Source organism: Antechinus flavipes, chromosome 4 (assembly GCF_016432865.1).
Source record: "Antechinus flavipes isolate AdamAnt ecotype Samford, QLD, Australia chromosome 4, AdamAnt_v2, whole genome shotgun sequence".
Classification (NCBI taxonomy): domain Eukaryota; kingdom Metazoa; phylum Chordata; class Mammalia; order Dasyuromorphia; family Dasyuridae; genus Antechinus; species Antechinus flavipes.
This window is the reverse complement of record NC_067401.1, coordinates 486,079,236-486,094,726: the sequence shown is the minus strand read 5'-3', so window position 1 is coordinate 486,094,726 and position 15,491 is coordinate 486,079,236. Positions and strand designations below refer to the sequence as shown.

The 15,491-nt window shown below is 32.5% G+C and overlaps 1 non-coding gene across 1 annotated transcript; it reads left to right on the top strand.

The window, feature by feature from the left end:
* The first annotated feature begins 6,694 nt into the window (after nucleotides 1–6,694).
* On the top strand, nucleotides 6,695–6,799 carry LOC127563539 (U6 spliceosomal RNA). The gene has a single exon (XR_007953995.1). It is a non-coding gene; the product is annotated as a U6 spliceosomal RNA (small nuclear RNA).
* Nucleotides 6,800–15,491: the final 8,692 nt, after the last annotated feature.

Genomic DNA, 15,491 nt, shown 5'->3' with positions numbered 1-15,491 from the left:
TTTTAAATTTTGTCTTTATTACTTCCTGAGATCTAAGTATGTTATTAGTTTCCTTTGCCAATTTCTTGTTTTCAAGGCATTATTTTCCTTGTTAAATTGTTGATTCTCTATTTCCACTTGGTTGACTTTCTTCATAATTTTCTTAAGTTTCTTGAATTACTTTTTTTTCACTTGTTCTGTTTTAATTTATATAAATCACAGACCAAAGATGAGCCTATAATTCTGCCACTCTGAAACAGCAAAATCCCCTAGGGAGGGGATGGGTCCAGCAATATTAGAACTATTTTTCTAATTGAAACTCAAATTAAGAATTTGCAGAGTTCAGATCAGGAGGAGACTGCTATCAGATTTTGTTCTGGATCAGGCAATTCTGGGAATACCAAAAGTTTGCAGGTCCCAAAGGTAACACAATACTCAATATGCCAAGAAAGCAGTAACAGGGTTAGGGTTAGTAACAGACCTTCCCTCCAGAAGCATTGTGGAACCCAGACCTGACAAATTGAAAGTCAGGAAACATGCTGGAAGAATAGAGAAACAAAAGAGAACCCCACCATAATGAGCTATTATGGTGGCAGGGACCCTCAAGACACAAACATACAAACAAGAAAAAACACCAATATATCCACAAAAATGTCTCCAAGAAAACCACAGCTTGGATATAAATTCAATCATACTTCCTGGATGAAATAAAACAAAGATTTTTTTTAAAGCTAAAGCAATTTCTTTAATATATGGAATGAGAGCACTTGAGGAAAAATTGGGAAACAAGTGAGTTATAAAATAATGAATTAAAAAGAAAATTAACACCTTGAAACAAGAATTACAAAACCTTTGTCCAAAAAAATGATTCCCTGAAGATTAAAATGGACCAAATGGAGCCCTGGGACTCCATGAAACAAGATATATTAAAGCTTGAAAAAAATAAAAGAAAATATAAAATATTTCATAACATAAACAACTTACCTAGCAAAACAAGAATTACAAAACCTTTGTCCAAAAAAATGATTCCCTGAAGATTAAAATGGACCAAATGGAGCCCTGGGACTCCATGAAACAAGATATATTAAAGCTTGAAAAAAATAAAAGAAAATATAAAATATTTCATAACATAAACAACTTACCTAGCAAAACAAGAATTACAAAACCTTTGTCCAAAAAAATGATTCCCTGAAGATTAAAATGGACCAAATGGAGCCCTGGGACTCCATGAAACAAGATATATTAAAGCTTGAAAAAAATAAAAGAAAATATAAAATATTTCATAACATAAACAACTTACCTAGCAAAACAGATTGAGAAGAAAAAAAATTAAGAACCAATGAATTCTTTGCACACTATGGCCAAAAAATAACTAGACATCATATTTTAAAATTCTTAAAAGAAAACTTCCCAAATCTTCTAACTAGAGTACAAATTAAAAATAGATTCCATCAGTCAATTCCTGAAAGAAAAAAAAAACTTCCAAAATGAAAACTCCCAGAAACACCATAGTCAAAATTTGAAGCTTTTAGATCAAAGAAAAATACTTCAAGCAGTCAAAGGAAAAACTTCAAATACCACTGAACCACAATCAGGATCACACAGAATTTGGAATCTACCACTATAAAACAGCAGAGAATTAGAAATATCATATTCCAGAAAGCAAAGGATATGAACTTGTCACTAAGAATAACTTACCAGAAGATTTGGTAATAATTCTATAAGAAAAATATATGGACTTTTTATAAAATAATTTATTAGCATTCCTTGTGAAAAAAATCAGAGGTGGGAAGAGACTTTGAAAGTAAAGCATAAGAGTTAAGAGAAACATGAAAACATAGGTAGCACAGTGGATAAAGTGCCAGGTCTACAGTCTGGAAGAGTTATCTTACTAAGTTCAAATCTGATCTCAGATACTAGCTTTATGACCCTGGGCAAAGTCACTTAATCCTGTTTGCCTCAATTTCCTGATCCGCAAAATGAGCTAAAAATGGAAATGGCAAATCACTTCAGTATCTTTGCTTAAAAAAAAAATGGAATCACAAAGAATTGGATTCAACTGAAAAATGATTGAACAATAAAAACTTCTGTAATTATGTGATCTGACAAGGCAAAAACATTTAAAAAATTAAAAGGATAAATGAGGAAACTACATTATGGTGAAAGAAATAATAGACAACTTGTGTTCTCCAAACATTTTATCATTCTAATTCATAAGAAAAATATTAACTGAGCTAGGAAAAGATGTAGATAATAAAATAGTGACAGGAGACTTCAATTCACTTTCTCATATTTGGATGAGTCTAGTTACAAAGGTAATCAAAAGGAAAAACATAGAACTGAGCAAATTTCTGAAGAAGCTAGAACCACAAGACTTAATGGTATCTTCTAAATGGGACTACAAAAGAATAAATATATTTCATGGCATCACATAGAACTTTTACCAAAATTGACTATATGTTAGGACCCAAAGTCATTGCAAACAAATATAATAAAGGCAAAAAGAGTAAATACTTATTTTGCAAACCATAACTGAATAAAAACAGGCAGTGATTCAGTAGCATTTCTATGTAGTAATAATTTGAGTTTTAAAAATTATTAATTATAACACCATTAAATAAATTATTATTAACTCAATTACTATTAACTATATATTGTTATAAAATAAAATTATTGTTAATTTAAAAACTAAAAATAAGACTCACAAAGGAATCTTATGCCATTCCAACTAATTGCAAAATATGTAAAATAGCCAGGATTGACTTATAGCCCACAAAAATTTCATCTAGATTCAATTATAAAATGTTTATTAAAGAAATAATGAATAATTTAAATAGCTAGATGAATATTCAGTGCTCGCAGATAGGCCATACCAATATAATAAAAATGAAAATTCCACCAAATGGAACTTTGAATTGATCCAACCATTTTGGAAAGTAATCTGGAATTATGCCCAAACAATTATTAAACTGCTTATATTCTTTGATCCAACAATTCTATACTGGGTCTCTTTTCAAAGATGATTATGGAAAAAGAAAAAAAAATCCAGTGTTCTAAAATATTAGTAACAGCTTTCTTTGTTGTGGCAAAGAATTGGAAATTGCGGAGATGCCTATCAATTGAGGAATGTCTAAACAAGTTCTAGCATTTGATGGTGATGGGATGCTACTATGCTATAAGAAATGATGAGCTCAGTAATTTCAGAAAAATTTGAAGTGAAATTACCAGAACCAAGAGAAAAAATGTATACAGCAATAGCAAAGTTATTTTAAGAAAAACTTTGAAATATTAAGTCATTTTGACTGTTCTAAATACCCAAATTAACTAAAAAGGACCTATGAAGGAAAATGTTATCTGTATCCAGAGAAAGAACTAATAAATATAAGCATGTATAGAATGATATCTCTCTCATATGTATGCTTATATATATGTATTATGTATATGTATGAGTGTATATATATATAGATATATGTGTGTGCATATATAATATATATATATGCACACACACATATATTTGTGTTTAATGGTCTCCAAGGTTAGAGGGGAGAAAAAAAGAGGAAAAAGAAAGGTACATAATAATTTTATTATATGTTTTTAGACAATAAGTTATATATAATAAATTTGCAGTTTTGTATATAATAAATTGCAGTGCAATATTTTTTTCCTATTCTACTGTGTTATGGAAATGTTTGTTTTATTTCTTAGTTCAGAATAAAATAATGATATAATTTAAGAGAAAATATTACCAAAGATATTTTATACTTTTGATGCTATGCCAATCAACTTATCAAAGGGATTCTTTATGGAAATCAATTTTTTAAAATAACTTGAAAAAACAAAAGATATAGACTATAAGGGAAATAATGAAAAAAATAGGGATGAAAGGGAAATAGCTCTTCAAAATCTCAAACCATGTTATAAAGTAGCAGTCATCAAAACCATCTGGCATTGGTTACAAAATAGAAAGATAGATCAATGGAATAAACTAGACAAGAAAGAATCAGAAACATTGGAACTCAATAACCTAGAGTTTGATAAAGTGAAAACTATAAATTACCAAGACAAAAACACCCTATTTGATTAAAAACTTCTGAGGAAAATAGAAAGCAGTCTAGGAGAAATTAGATTTCTACCAACACCTCACACACTACTCTACAATACCATGTATGAACAAAATATACACAGGAGAAATTGGAGAAAACCACAGAAGTAAAACACTAACATTATGGGGAGTCAGGAAAGACTCTTGTAGAAGACACGATTTCAACTGGGATATGCAACTTTAATATTAAAGATCATAGCAAAAAAAGGAAAAGAGAAATAGATCATATTCTCCTCATAGCTAAGAGTAGATGTATTATTAATAAAACAAGAGATAGAGACACTTTTTAAAAAAGATAAAATAGATAATCAATTACATCAAAGTAAAAGGCTTCTGCACATACAAAATTAACGCACCTAGTATTAGAAGGAAAGAGGTTGAATGGAAAGAAAATCTTTGCATCAAATTTCTCTCATAAGGGTTTGGTATTCAAAATACATAAGCTTTCTCTCTCTCTCTCTCTCTCTCTCTCTCTCTCTCTCTCTTTCTCTCTCTCTCTCTCTCTCTCTCTCTTCCTTCTTTCTCTCTCTCCATCCCTCTCTCTTTTTATCTCTCATTCTCTTACATTATATATAATATATATATAAACATACATATATAAGATAAGATCAGTTACCATTCCCCAATAGAAAAGCAATCAAAAATGCTGAACAAACAGCATTCACAACCAAATCACTAAAAATAAAATAAATGGAAATTTAAAAAATTCTGAGGTTTCACCTCACACTCTAAAATTTGCCATAAATAACCCAAAAATGGCAACAATGTTATTGTTAATTTAGCACAATGGTTATGAAATGATAGGAATACTAATACATTGTTGTTAGACCTGTCATTTTTACAGATCAGAAAACTGAAGCAAACAGGATTAAGTGACTTGTTCAGAATATCTGTGACCTCTGACTGAGGTTAGAGTTGAAAACAGGATGATGATTCTTTCTGACTTCCTGCCCAACTTCATCTACTTCATCACCTATTTTCCCCCTATCAGTGCTCTGACTAGCTACAATTCCAGATAACTATTGATGAAATGTGCTTCTTATTTCCTAACAGACAAGAAGGATTCAGAATACAGATTGAGGCAAAAGAAAAAAAAAATCAAACATGGCCAATGTGGGAATTTGTTTTGATTGGTTATTCATGTTTATAACAGTATTTATTTTTCTTTAGTTCTCAAGTTCAGTAGATTAAGAGGAGACAGTCAGAAGGCAGATTTTGTTAATTGAAAAAATCAAATAAAAATTTAAAAATACAAGAGAAAGAGCTTACTGAATTGTACTATGTTGGGCTATTCCTGTTTGGACGTTAGGATGCAACAGGGCAAAGAAAATAGAGAATAAAAAAACAACACAGAAATAATTCATCCCAGCATTCTCTACAGACTTTAAAGATCTAAATTACCTAATCATCTAATTCTAATTCAAGAGAATTTTTATGTAGAGGAACAGGTAGAGAATTCTAAAGGAATGATTTTTTTTCTCTGTAGGTTTTATGATTATTAATTAAAATGCTGAAACATGGGGGAAGAGAGAAGAGAAAGTATATAGCTAATCTAACTACCCTGCAACTTCTATCTCATGATTGGTGAGTTACCCTCTGAGACTGTTTTAATGAAATGCCCACACCATTCATGCTCATATCTCTCCCTCCTTCCCCCACCCTTGAGTCACCAGGTTTCCCATTTTGCCCCTACCTCTTTTCTATATCCTTTTTACAAGTTTCTTTCCCCCATCCCATTTGAATATAAACTCCTTGAGGGTAAGGAATGTCTTATTTGCCTGTATTTGTATGTCCAGTGCATGTAGTAAGTGCTTGACAAATGTCTATCAATTTATCTGACGTTTAGATAGATACATATTTTATATATATATATATATTTAAGCCAGAAGCCTATGTTGGGGATAGGTCAGAAGTAGATAGACTAGACTTGGAAGCAAGAAAAACTTGGGCTCATGACCCATGTTAAGCACTTACTAACTTCCATTTAATTCTAGCTAAAATCTCATTTTCTACAAAAGCCTTTTCTGATTTTCTTTAATGCTAATGCTTTACCTCTGTGGTTGCTGTGATTTTCTTCAGTTTATTCTTTATGTATCTTGCTTATGCATAGTTGTTTGCATGTTGTCTTCCACCCCAACAAAAATTGAGAATAAAGATTCTCTTTGACTTTTCTTTGAATCCCTAGTACTTAACACAGTACCTGGTACATAGTAGATGCTTAATAAATTGCTGTTCTTACTTTCTTGAAAAGGACCAATGATATGGGAAGGTGATATCTTGACTTGGAAGTGAATTGTATTTAAGTGAGGAAGAATTGTGCAAAATGATCACTTTCACTCTCTCCTCCAGGAACTTTGGAGTACCATGGCAAGACATCAATGAATAATAATTGCTTACTAACTAGCAGTGTGATTCTAAGGCAACCATTTCATTTTTCTAAGCTTCAGTTTCCTCATTTGTAAAATATGGATAATAGTAGCATCTTCTATAGCTCATCAGGACATATATGAAAGTCCTTTGAGATCATTTCTTTCAAGTTTTTTATAAACCTGAACATACCTTATAAATACCAGCTGTTGTAACTATCTGACATTGTAACTCATGAAAGCTCTGGTGCTCGCTTTGGCAGCACATATACTAAAATTGGAACGATACAGAGAAGATTAGCATGGCCCCTGCGCAAGGATGACGCAAATTCGTGAAGCGTTCCATATTTTTTTTCCTAAATAAACCACCTTTTGCCAAAAAAAAAAAAAGAAAGAAAGAAAGAAAGCTCTGAAGAGTGTCAACTCTTACTTTCATTAATGTGATTCCAAGATATATTTTACTACACCCTACACTATGCCCTAGAGGGGTCGTTCTCTAATGCTCTTACATAAGAGGACATTTTATCACATACACTTTTAACTGGAATTACTCCTCAGTGTGTATGTACAAAATGTGGGTATATATCTAAATCTCCCTATAGAAATAGATAGATAGATAGATAGATTAGATATATAGAAAAACAGATGATAGATAAAAGCAAAGAATAACATATACTTGTTAAAATTTAGGTTCATTACACTTTCTCTCCCCTCCAAAAAAAAAAAATCTCAAGAAATTATATTTTAAATAAATTCACTGAGGGGCTTTCTGAATAGAATTCTTTATTTTTATCTATTGTGACAAAAAGGTTAAAAACCAGGATAGAGAAATTGCTTTTGTTGTCCAAACATTTTAAATGCTATTTTAAAAGCTTACAAACTCTCCCCGCCCAAGAGAAAAAATTGCATGGCAAAATGTTTACAATAAAATGTCTGAATATATGAGACGCCAGAATAAATTCACCACATTGTTCATCTAAATATGGCATGTTTTTAAACATGATTTAAATATAAATAGAATATAGATAGATAGACAGACAGACAGATAGACAATTGGATAGATGAATGGAGCTATAGCCTGATTCAGTTACCCCTGCTAATGAATTTGTCATATCTCCACTAGGCCTTCCACATACAAAGAACCAAAAGAGAAGAATCTGGAGTAATCCTATTGTTTCTAGGCAATCAGAACTATTTGTGTCTTTCTATATAGTACAAATGTTTTCTAAAGATCAGTAGCCCTTTCTTTCCCAACTAAATATACTTGCTCTGACTAGAAAACATTTTGTGATTTTGTTCAATCCAATTTAATATTGTTTAGTTTATATTTTGTGATACAAGGACAAATTCCTCATACATTTTGTGATTGAATTTTGTAGGCTTTGAATGCTATATAATGTGTATGTGTGTGTATGTTGTTCTGAATGGGTAATCAGGAGAATTTACTTTGAAGAGGGAAAACATTTACCCTTATTTTACCTGTCTTTTAATACATTGTCCTTCAGTTTATAAGAGTAGTTCCCATTTGGAATTCCATAGGACTTCATGATAGCAAATGGCCTTTGTCCATCTTTCTCTGTTTCTTTTTCTCTCTGTCACTCACGCATTCAAGTATTTGTGTGCTTGTATACCTGTGCGCTCTCTCTCTTTCCCCTCTCTCTCCTTCTCTACCTCTCCCTTTCTCTCTCCCTTTCTCTCTCCTTCTCTCTTTCCCTTTGCCTCTCTCTCTTCTTCACCTCTCTCTCTCTCTCTTTCTTTCTCCCTTTCTCTCTCCTCTCTCTTTCTCTCTTTCTGTCCTTCTCTCTCTTCCTCTCTTTCTCTCTCTCTCCCCCTCTCTCTTTTCTTCTTCTTCTTCTTCTTCTTCTTCTTCTTCTTCTTCTTCTTCTTCTTCTTCTTCTTCTTCTTCTTCTTCTTCTTCTTCTTCTTCTTCTTCTTCTTCTTCTTCTTCTTCTTCTTCTTCTTCTTCTTCTTCTTCTTCTTCTTCTTCTTCTTCTTCTTCTTCTTCTTCTCTCTGTTTCTCGCTCTCACTCTCATCCACACACACAGAGGATATGATAGTTTTAAGTGCCATTAATAAAATAGCAAATAAAACCCCCCCTCCCCAAAAGGATGATAGCTGTCTTATTTTAATGAAAAAAGAACTTCCCTCTCTCAAACCTCTTTCTCTCCCCAAACACCTGCAAAAAAGGTACCAGGTGACTGCAACACTAGTGTAATTCATCTTTGTTTCCAAATATCAACAGTATCCCTATCACAGCTAGATAAATATCACATGACATGAAGGATAACAAACATTCTGCAACCATCTTAGATGGATCTGGGTTTACAAAGATTAAGGAAGACAACACTGTGAAACTCAGGCAAACAAAGGGCCTCAAGATGTTACTTCCTCTTAATAGTGCTGGAAGTCAATGAGAAACTGCAGAGGAGCTGGCTCTGTGTGTAGAAAGCTTTATAAAAATAACTCAGAAACAATAAAAGTTTAAATATCTGCATTTCATTATATGTCTCTAGTATAGTCTACTCTCTATGAGTCTCAAATCAGGTTGAGATATGAAAGCAGAGCATCAGCACTAGCTTTACAAAGATCTGAATAGGCAAACTTGGGGCTAAAATAATGGTAAAAAGGCAAGATAACCAAGAAACCCCTGCCCAATTTGTCCATTTTTTCTTCTCAATCTTACTGTATGACTGACTCACATAACTTTTGTCTCTTGTATTTTACTTCATCTTTTACACCATCTATTATGGAATGGATAAGTATTTATTAAGTACTTTCTAATGCCAGGTACAGTTGGTAAATATCTATCTTTCCCTGTGGCAATTATTCTTATAAACTAATTCAGAGAGGTTGTACTATTTTTCATATTTTAGAAATGGGTTCAAGCTTCACTAAGCACTTCCTTTTCCTTTTAAGTTTTTAAATGTTAGAAAAGTCTTTTAATTTTTTGAAGTATACATATAAGAATATTTATTCTTTACACATGTGAATTATTTTCAGCAAAAAAAAAAATCACACAGTGATGATGGGGAAATTCCCAAACACCCATTTTCAAAATGTTTTCTACCTGGTATAAGTTCCTCTCTCAAAATTTTTTTGTCATGATATCTAAAATATCAGTTAATTGGAGAAATAAGACAAATTATAATACCCCAAATCATTTCTCAAAAGATAAGAGATCAAATCATATGAACAAAAGATTCTTAAATGAATATTTGCAAGCTATTAATAACCATTTGAAAGATTGTTCCAAATCACTGACAGCAAGGGAAATACAAATCAAAGCAATTCTGATATTTTTCTCTCACACCAATAAATTGGCAAAAATGAGAAGATGAAAAAGAACAGTGATTATGAGAAGGGTTGTAAAAATACAGGTACATGAATATATTGTTAGTGAACTTATGAAGTGAACTGAAATTAACACTATTTTGGAAAGCAATTTGGAATTATGCTAAGGTAGTAACTAAAATACCCATAACTTTTAAGCCAGTGATTCCATTGCAAGACATCTATCCCTAAAAAAAGATCACAGATAGAAAATAAGGTCAAATATATACATATTTCATAGAGTCAAAGAACTGGAAACAAAAGAGATGCGTATTTATTGGGAAAATGATTAAAGATATTGTAGTCCATGGATATAAGAGAATATAATTGCATTGTAAGAAACAAATATTAAGAATATATCAAGGTATGAGAACTGATGAAATGAAGAACATGTATACTGACACAAAGTGAAATAGACACACACATAACAAACATTACAGTTATTCTTCCTAACTTCCTAACCTCTCTATTTTTTTTCCTCCCTTGCTGGCTCATCATTCATATCACTACCCTAAAGGTATGGTAGGTGTTTTCCAAGTCCAAGTATTTGTCCCTGTCCCTGCCTCTGTCTCTGTCTTGGTCTCTCTTTGTCTCTGTCTGTCTCTCTTTCAGTTTCCATGAATTTTTGTGTCTAATGCATATTTCCAATAGATACCTCCATTTCCATTCAAATTAGATGTGCTAGAGATAGATCAAATTCAGCATCCAAAACTTAACTCTATGTTTTCTCTAAAAGTCCTCTTCTATGCCTTCATACTTGTAAAGCACAACCATTCTTCCAGTCACTCATGTTTCTAACCTACAATTATCTTCTATGTTTTATTCCCCCTCACTCCATATATCCAACCAATTGCCAAATATGACCATTTCTACTTTCACAACAGCTTCTCTTTACTCACACAATCACCATCTTAGTTCAAGCCTTGATCATTTCCTATCTAACTTATTGCAATGACCTCCTTATTGGTCACTCTCGCTTAAATTTTCCAATCCATCCTTGACATAACTGGCAAAGTGATTTTCTTTAACACTCTCTAATCAGTAAAATCCACTTGCTTCCTAGTTACTGTAGTAACAAATAGAAACTCCTCTATTGAGCTTTGAAAACCCTTCACAGCCTGACCTCTTTCTGTCTTTCAAATTTCATTATATATTACTCCTCTTCCTTCATTCTACAGCCCAATTAAACTGACCATTCCTCTTCTTCACAAATAACACTCAATCCCTCACCTCTGTACCTTTATACTTCCTGTCTCTCATGCTTATATATGCTTCCTTTTTGCCTCTGCCTTATAGAATCCAACTTCCCTCAAAATATTACTCCAGGACCAATTTCTACACAGTCTTTCCTGGTTTCCCCAATGGTGAATGCCCTTCTTCTTTAACTACTTTGTATTTACTTTACATGTATTCTATATAAATTTATTCTATATGTGCTTTATATAAGGGTTCTTAAAGTCTTAGCAAAATTGGACTTTAATAAAACTAACAAAACTTAACAATTAAAGTAAGACTTTAAACTTAAGACTTTAAGACTTTAAACTCCCAGCATATGTTGTCCACTCCAATAAAACATAAGCTCTGTGGAGGTAGGGATTGCTTCACATTTGTATGGCCAGAATCTGGCATACCAAATAAATGCTTAATAAAAGCTTATTGATAAATTGATTGTTTCTTCTTCAGTCATGTCCAACTTTTGAAACTCCATTTGAGGTTTTCTTGGCAGTTATTAGAATGGTTTGTGATTATCGTCTCCAGTTCATTTTATAGATGAGGAAACTGAGGCAAACCTAGTTAAGTGACTTGATCAGGGCCACACAGCTTATAAGTGACCGGAGAGATTTGAACTCAGAAGCATGAATCTTCCTGATCTAGGTCCAGTACTCTATCCATTGTGCTACTTAACTACTCTGGATAGATTTTTGCATTATGTAAGAAACAATAATAAAGAACAATGAAAAAGGTAAATTAAAGAATGAGTTGTGCTAATGATCAACCTTGAATCTGAAGAAATTATCTGAGAATGTACCTCTCTCCTTTGTTGGCAAAGGTAAAGAATTATGACTGTAGAATATTCCATATTCTATGAAAATTGAATATGTTTATTAGTCTTAGAAATTTTTTAACTCTTTTAAAAAATTCTTTGTGATAAGGAACAGCTTCTTGGAATATATACAACATATAGGGCAATATAAAAGTGATGTGAAAATAAAAGGAATAAAAGTTTAAATAAATAAAAAACAAAATCTAGATAAACTAAATTTTAAGTCACGTCCATGACAGAAAGGAAAGACAAAAGCACTTATTAAGTGTCTTGCCAAGAACTGTGCTAAGCCTTTTACAAATATTATCCCATTTGATACATACAACAACCCTGAGAGGTGGGTACAATTATTATCCTCATTTAACAGTTGAGGAAAATGAAACAGGGATCATGACTTTTTCAGGGTCACACATTTAGTGAGTGTCTGATATAAGATTTGAATTCAAGGTACCCTGACTCCAGCACTAATACTCTACATACTGTGCCATTTAGCTACCTTCAGTAGTAAATGTATATACAGTCCCCAGTTTATATCTCATCTTTTAAAAGAATTAAAGGATTTTTCAAGCAAAGTCCTCTTCATTCTTGCATCTATGACAGTATCTTACATTTTCTTAACATTTGTATGTAAATATATGCAATAACACTTTGTTTTTAAGGCAGCATTTAGCTCAAATACTTTGTTTTTTATTCAATTATAAAGATCTTGTGGAATCTTGTATTTTCTACATCTTTTCATCAATTTCAAGTCTGAAAAGATCCATTTTGCTATAGAATGCCATTTATGAAAATCTTCCTGTTAATTCCATTCTTATGTTTACATGAGAGATTCTTGATACTTATTTAGATATTTTAATTAGATTTTCATTGAAAATTTAATGTTGAACATCAGTATAACCACTCATAATTATTTAGCAACCACTTACAGTTAAGTTAATGAATATGGTTTTCCCTGTGTCTATTGCTATCCACCAACCTATCTTACCACCACCCTCATTTTTTTCTATAGAAGCAATTCTTTATTACAAAAATGTATATTCAGACAAAACAAAACAAGTTAGTGATGTCTGAGAATGGTTGTGTAAATGTAGTCCACTATCTCTCTACCAAGAGTTTTGTAGTTGTATTTATGTCTTGAGAATATCTTGATAAATGGACCTTTACTTTATACACTTGTAACTCATAAAAATTTTCTAGATATGAGGAAGTTGGTTGGTAGCCACTGATATTCCCTAATAGTGTAATCATAATCATTATATGCAGAAGTTATACCATCCATGGTTTATTTCGGGGTTTTTTCCCCATTTTTCAGATAGTCTCATCCTTGAGTGGTCTCAAATTGGATTTCTTCCAAAACAGACTTGAGAGAGGGAGGGAGAGGAGAAGAGGGGAGAGAGACAGAGACAGAGAACAGGGACAAGGACAGGGACAGAGAGAGGGAGAGGGAAACAGACAGAAAGAGAGAAACAGATAGAGACAGAGAGACAAACAGATGGAGAGAGAGAGAGAGAAAGAGAGACAAAAAGACAGAGAAAGAGAGAACACTCTATTGGTGCCAGGAATGCAAAGACAAACATGAAATAATAGTTCCTGTCCTCGTGTCCTATTAGAAAGAAATAAAATGTAGACAGTCAACAAACATTTATAATGTACTTTGTGTTGAGGATAAAAAGAAAGACAAAACATGATCCCTGTCCTCAAAGAGGTGTTATTGTAATGGGGAAGAGAACTTACAAAAAACTGTTTATAAAAGATAGATACAAAGTTACTGCAAAGTAATCTCAAACAGAAAATAATAACTTTTGAGAATAAAATGGGAGAAAAGAGGGAAGCATAGATAAAGACCAGGAAAACTTTCCTGAGCAAGACAGAATTTGAGCTGTTTTCAAAGAAACCAATAGGTAGCAATGAAGAAGGAGAGCATTTCAGGTTCAAATAATGGCCATAGAATTGACATAGAGTTGGAGGATGGATATTCCTGAGTGAGGAACACCAAGAAAGTTGCTGGATCATAAAGTATGTGGAAGGGATTATGATATAAGAAGAGAAGAAAAGTAGGAAGGGATCAGGTTGTGAAGAGCCTAACAGCCAAAAGAAAGGTTTTATACATGATGTCCAAAAGGCTTAATGAAGTTTTAAGTGATTAAACTTCAAAAGTGCCCTAAGACTTTTGGACTATAGTATATTTTATCCTAGAGAGAGTGAAGATTAGAGAGATAATGGAAACTAATAAGAGGACAATCTGATAAAAAATACACAATGATGTGGGATCAAGAGTATATGGGGAAATATTACCTTAGTGAGGAGAATGACTCTTCATGAGAGAAAGGAAAGAAAGAAAAGATAAGGAAGAAAACATTTGAGTGGTATTCTAAGATAAAGAATGAATAACATGCTATCAATATGTTTTATTTACTTACATGAGAGTATTTTCTTGGAAATCGCTTATTGAGAAATGATAGCATTGTTTTTAAAAAGTATAATTGAAGTATTCTTTTTTTAAAAAGAGAAGGGAAAGCTTGAATGATTGATGAACTGGAGATTTAGCTTAAAGAAGACTTACGGTGTTGTGAAGAAATAAGAAAGAGAAAAGAATTAAGAATTATTTTGAAGTCTGGTAAGTATGGAAATCCAGGTAGTATAGTAGATGGAGTGATGAGCCTGGAGTCAGGAAGATTGGAATTCAAATCTGACATAAGCTGTTTCATGTTGGATAAGCTACTTCACTCTGTTTGCCTCAGTTTCCTTATCTTAAAATGAGCTGGAGAAGGAAATGGCAAACCACTTTAATATCTTTGCCAAGAAAACCCCATATGGGATCAAAAAAAAAAATCAGATATAAATGAACAACCAAACAATAACACATAACAGGAAAAAAAATGTTTATAGCAGAGAAGAATAGTATTAATTGCAAGGTAGTTTTGTTTTAAACATGTTGAGTTTGAATACCCATGGAATATCCAAGTTGAATTGTTGGGTAAGTTATTTTAAATGTGGGACTAGATTTCAAATGGGTGATTAGGAACAAATATATAAACTCTAAAGTCATATTTATGGGGCTGATAATTGTTAGGGAAAAAAGGAGAGAAGAGGACAGGAGATAGGAGAGGAAGAGAGGGAAGGAAGAAAAAAGGACAGGAGAGGAAGAAAATGGAGGATCCACTAAAGAGTTTTTAATAACCTTCACATTGAGAAGACAGATGGATAACTAATCAGCAAAGAATATTGAATACTATTAGAGAAGAAGCAGGAAAGAATAGTTTAATAAAGACAAGATAGGCAAGAAAATCAAGGAGGGAAGTGTGGTCAACAGTTTCAGAAGCTGCAGAAATCAGACAAGAAAAGAGAAAAAGATGTTAAATTTAGCAATTAAGAGATCACCATTAACTATAAAGACAAATTCACATGAATATAGATTGGAGAATTGAGGATGTAATTTAGATATTGTTGGACAAGGTGAAAGAGGAGATTCTTTGCCTCAATTGCTACCTATCCTTAATCACTAAATGGGTGGGCCTCAATCAAAATGAGTTCAGTTGAAGACCTTAGCTTAAAAAGAACAAGGTCTCTCGTTTCATCCAGGGCCAATTTCAGTAGTTTTGATCTATATCTTGCTACTGGACCCAGATAATTCTGAAGGGAAAAGTGAGGCACTTCACTTCAATCCAA